Here is a 6,000-nt window from a genome sequence, read left to right on the forward strand (position 1 = left end):
GTTTTATGAGGGCTGCGAGATATTTACCAGGTTTAAAATTAAAGAAAGATTTATTACTCAGATGTAACTTTTTCAAAGTATGAGATTATCATTCCCCTAATGTAGGCCTTAAAAGTTTTCCCAAAATATTTAGTGGGTAGGCTTTTCTCTGTCCTCTATGTCTAAATTTGTACTGGTAAAGTTATTTATTTATTTATTTACGTATTTAATACATTTCAGGTCTTGAAGAGAGGCTAAGAGAATATAAGTGTTTATGTTTATGACAACTTCTGGTTAGATTGATCTGTAAAGTGAGCCTGATACCTAATTCTGATTGGAATAGAAAGAGTATTACCATCCAAGGTATTTTATTTTTCATCAAGAAGTTATTTTGAGAAAGTTTTTTTGCCAATTACACGTCTTAAGCAACTTCTTCAATTGTAAATAAAAACAGTACTTCTGAACCCGAACCTGCCTATTCTACAAGCTCCCTATTCCCTGTCTAGTATTGGGCTCTATGCCATTAAGCTCCCTATTCCCTGTCTAGTATTGGGCTCTATGCCATTAAGCGTCCTATTCTACAAGCTCCCTATTCCCTGTCTAGTATTGGGCTCTATGCCATTAAGCGTCCTATTCTACAAGCTCCCTATTCCCTGTCTAGTATTGGGCTCTATGCCATTAAGCTCCCTATTCCCTGTCTAGTATTGGGCTCTATGCCATTAAGCTCCCTATTCCCTGTCTAGTATTGGGCTCTATGCCATTAAGCTCCCTATTCCCTGTCTAGTATTGGGCTCTATGCCATTAAGCTCCCTATTCCCTGTCTAGTATTGGGCTCTATGCCATTAAGCTCCCTATTCCCTGTCTAGTATTGGGCTCTATGCCATTAAGCTCCCTATTCCCTGTCTAGTATTGGGCTCTATGCCATTAAGCTCCCTATTCCCTGTCTAGTATTGGGCTCTATGCCATTGCTTATTAAGCTCCCTATTCCCTGTCTAGTATTGGGCTCTATGCCATTAAGCTCCCTATTCCCTGTCTAGTATTGGGCTCTATGCCATTAAGCTCCCTATTCCCTGTCTAGTATTGGGCTCTATGCCATTAAGCTCCCTATTCCCTGTCTAGTATTGGGCTCTATGCCATTAAGCTCCCTATTCCCTGTCTAGTATTGGGCTCTATGCCATTAAGCTCCCTATTCCCTGTCTAGTATTGGGCTCTATGCCATTAAGCTCCCTATTCCCTGTCTAGTATTGGGCTCTATGCCATTAAGCTCCCTATTCCCTGTCTAGTATTGGGCTCTATGCCATTAAGCTCCCTATTCCCTGTCTAGTATTGGGCTCTATGCCATTAAGCGTCCTATTCTACAAGCTCCCTATTCCCTGTCTAGTATTGGGCTCTATGCCATTAAGCTCCCTATTCCCTGTCTAGTATTGGGCTCTATGCCATTAAGCTCCCTATTCCCTGTCTAGTATTGGGCTCTATGCCATTAAGCGTCCTATTCTACAAGCTCCCTATTCCCTGTCTAGTATTGGGCTCTATGCCATTAAGCGTCCTATTCTACAAGCTCACTATTCCCTGTCTAGTATTGGGCTCTATGCCATTAAGCGTCCTATTCTACAAGCTCCCTATTCCCTGTCTAGTATTGGGCTCTATGCTGATAGTTTTACATCAGTGAAACATCACTTAGAAAGTTTGTGTTGTTCCAATCTGACCACATGTACAGCCTAAAGCTACCACAGTCAGCATGGGTTCCAATCTGACCACATGTACAGCCTAAAGCTACCACAGTCAGCATGGGTTCCAATCTGACCACATGTACAGCCTAAAGCTACCACAGTCAGCATGGGTTCCAATCGACAATACGCCTAAACTACCACAGTCAGCATCGGTTCCAATCTGACCACATGTACAGCCTAAAGCTACCACAGTCAGCATGGGTTCCAATCTGACCACATGTACAGCCTAAAGCTACAGTCAGCATGGGTTCCAATCTGACCACATGTACAGCCTAACTACACAAGCACGGTTCCAATCTGACCACATGTACAGCCTAAAGCTACCACAGTCAGCATGGGTTCCAATCTGACCACATGTACAGCCTAAAGCTACCACAGTCAGCATCGGTTCCAATCTGACCACATGTACAGCCTAAACTACCACAGTCAGCATCGGTTCCAATCTGACCACATGTACAGCCTAAACTACCAAAGTCAGCATGGGTTCCAATCTGACCACATGTACAGCCTAAAGCTACCACAGTCAGCATCGGTTCCAATCTGACCACATGTACAGCCTAAAGCTACCACAGTCAGCATCGGTTCCAATCTGACCACATGTACAGCTTAAAGCTACCACAGTCAGCATCGGTTCCATTCTGACCACATCTACAGCCTAAACTACCACAGTCAGCATCGGTTCCAATCTGACCACATGTACAGCCTAAAGCTACCACAGTCAGCATCGGTTCCAATCTCACCTTCTGACCTTTCCCCCTGTTTACTGTCTTATCTCGATAAAAATACCCTCAAAAAAAAAAAACATGTTAGTGTTGTTGTTGTAATTCTTCAATGGAAACACCATCCCCTTTAAACAGCTTTTATCAGGTGCAATTGGGGATACAGCCGAACAATTGCAGCGGTCTGTCAAGACGAATCAGTTTACTGGCCTGACACTTGATGACAGTTGCCATAGAAACAGCGTAAGTGCCTCCCTCACCAGTTCACTGATTTGTTTTCGATGGGAGCAGCCGCCTGGTGATGACATCACAGCTTTGATAGAAGGTTATTTTCCTATGTAATCATCTGTGACTGAGTTTATCTGATTATAAGTTCATGAGTACAGTGAGGGAAAAAAAGTATTTGATCCCCTGCTGATTTTGTAAGTTTGCCCACTGACAAAGAAATTATCAGTCAATAATTTTATTGGTAGGTTTATTTGAACAGTGAGAGACAGAATAACAACAAAAAAAATCCTGAAAAACGCATTTCAAAAATGTTATAAATTGATTTGCATTTTAATGAGGGAAATAAGTATTTGACCCCCTCTCAATCAGAAAGATTTCTGGCTCCCAGGTGTCTTTTATACAGGTAACGAGCTGAGATTAGGAGCACACTCTTAAAGGGAGTGCTCCTAATCTCAGTTTGTTACCTGTATAAAAGACACCTGTCCATAGAAGCAATCAATCAATCAGATTCCAAACTCTCCACCATGGCCAAGACCAAAGAGCTGTCAGGGACAAGATTGTAGACCTACACAAGGCTGGAATGGGCTACAAGACCATCGCCAAGCAGCTTGGTTAGAAGGTGACAACAGTTAGTGCGATTATTCGCAAATGGAAGAAACACAAAAGACCTGTCAATCTCCCTCGGCCTGGGGCTCCATGCAAGATCACACCTCGTGGAGTTGCAATGATCATGAGAACGGTGAGGAATCAGCCCAGAACTACACGGGAGGATCTTGTCAATGATCTCAAGGCAGCTGGGACCATAGTCACCAAGAAAACAATTGGTAACACACTCACGCCGTGAAGGACTGAAATCCTGCAGCGCCGCAGTAAGGTCCCCCTGCTCAAGAAAGCACATATACAGGGCCGTCTGAAGTTTACCAATGAACATCTGAATGATTCAGAGGAGAACCGAGTGAAAGTGTTGTGGTCAGATGAGACCAAAATCGAGCTCTTTGGCATCAACTCAACTCGCCGTGTTTGGAGGAGGAGGAATTCTGCCGATGACCCCAAGAACACCATCCCCACCGTCAAACATGGAGGTGGAAACATTATGCTTTGGGGGTGTTTTTCTGCTAAGGGGACAGAACAACTTCACCGCATCAAAGGGACGATGGACGGGGCCATCTTGGGTGAGAACCTCCTTCCCTCAGCCAGGGCATTGAAAATGGGTTGTGGATGGGTATTCCAGCATGACACTGACCCAAAACACACGGCCAAGGCAACAAAGGAGTGGCTCAAGAAGAAGCACATTAAGGTCCTGGAGTGGCCTAGACAGTCTCCAGACCTTAATCCCATAGAAAATCTGTGGAGGGAGCTGAAGGTTTGAGTTGCCAAACGTCAGCCTCGAAACCTTAATGACTTGGAGAAGATCTGCAAAGAGGAGTGGGACAAAATCCCTCCTGAGATGTGTGCAAACCTGGTGGCCAACTACAAGAAACGTCTGACCTCTGTGATTGCCAACAAGGGTTTTGCCACCAAGTACTAAGTCATGTTTTGCAGAGGGGTCAAATACTTATTTCCCTCATTAAAATGCAAATCAATTTTTTTTTTTGTTATTCTGTCTCTCACTGTTCAAATAAACCTACCATTAAAATTATAGACTGATCATGTCTTTGTCAGTGAGTTGGAGAGTACACATAGAGAGAGAGAGAGCAACCTTGGAAAAATCGTCTGCATTATCATTAACAGCAGACTCGTACATTTCCTCAGTGAAACCAATGCTTTTCACCAAATTACCGTACGACAGACCACGTATTCACCCTAATCGACAAACAAACAAAACAATGGCAAAGTCTTCTCATGCTTTGTTGATTACAAAAAAGCATTTGACTCAATTTGGCATGGGGGTCTGCTATACAAATTGATGGAAAGTGGTGTTGGGGGGGGAAACATACGACATTATAAAATCCATGTACACAAACAACAAGTGTGCGGTTAAAATTGGCAAAAAACACACACATTTCTTTCCAAGGGCCGTAGGGTCAGACAGGGATGCAGTTTAAGCCCCACCCTCTTCAACATACAGTATATATAAACGAATTGGCGAGGGCACTAGAACAGTCTGCAGCACCCGGCCTCACCCTACTAGAATCTGAAGTCAAATGTCTACTGTTTGCTGATGATCTGGTGCTTCTGTCACCAACCAAGGAGGGCCTACAGCAGCACCTAGATCTTCTGCACAGATTCTGTCAGACAGTAAATCTCAGTAAGACAAAAATAATGGTGTTCCAAAAAAGGTCCAGTTGCCAGGACCACAAATACAAATTCCATCTAGACACCATTCCCCTAGAGCACACAAATAACTATTTACCTACCTCGGCCTAAACATCAACGCCACAGGTAACTTCCACAAAGCTGTGAACGATCTGAGAGACAAGGCAAGAAGGGCCTTCTATGCCATCAAAAGGAACATAAAATTCGACATACCAATTAGGATTAAAATAATTGAATCAGTTATAGAACCCATTGCCCTTCATGGTTGTGAGGTCTGTGGTCCGCTCACCAACCAAGCATTCACAAAATGGGACAAACACCAAATTGAGACTCTGCATGCAGAATTCGGCAAAAATATCCTCAGTGTACAACGAAAAACACCAAATAATGCATGCATAGCAGAATTAGGCCGATACCCGCTAATTTATCAAAATCCAGAAAAGAGCCGTTAAATTCTATAACCACTTAAAAGGAAGCGATTCCCAAACCTTCCTTAACAAAGCCATCACATACAGAGAGATGAACTCGGAGTAGAGTCCCCTAAGTAAGCTGGTCCTGGGGCTCTGTTCACAAACACAAACAGACCCCACACAGCCCCAGGACAACAACAACAACGCAATTAGACCCAACAAAATCATGAGAAAACAAAAAGAGAATTACTTGACACATTGTAAAGAACAAACAAAAAAACAGGGCAAACTAGAATGCTTTTTGGCCCTAAACAGAGAGTACACAGTGGCAGAATACTTGACCACTGTGACTGACCCAAACTTAAGGAAAGCTTTGACTATGTACAGACTCAGTGAGCATAGCCTTGCTATTGAGAAAGGCCGCCGTAGGCAGACCTGGCTCTCAAGAGAAGACAGGCTATGTGCACACTGCCCACAAAATGAGGTGGAAACTGAGCTGCACTTCCTAACCTCCTGCCAAATGTATGACCATATTAGAGACACATATTTCCCTCAGATTACAGCGATCCACAAAGAATTCAAAAACAAACCCAATTTTGATAAACTCCCTTATCTATTGCGTGAAATACCACAGTGTGCCATCACAGCTGCAAGATTTGTGACCTGTTGCCACAAGAA

At 43.4% G+C, this 6,000-nt stretch overlaps 1 protein-coding gene across 1 annotated transcript in view; it reads right to left on the reverse strand.

Annotated features, from left to right (window-relative positions):
• LOC121546597 (membrane-associated guanylate kinase, WW and PDZ domain-containing protein 2) overlaps positions 1-6,000 on the reverse strand; it is a 95,270-nt gene that overhangs the window by 60,220 nt on the left and 29,050 nt on the right. The window lies entirely within an intron of this gene.

The sequence above is a fragment of the Coregonus clupeaformis genome, chromosome 30, assembly GCF_020615455.1.
Source record: "Coregonus clupeaformis isolate EN_2021a chromosome 30, ASM2061545v1, whole genome shotgun sequence".
Classification (NCBI taxonomy): Eukaryota; Metazoa; Chordata; class Actinopteri; order Salmoniformes; family Salmonidae; genus Coregonus; species Coregonus clupeaformis.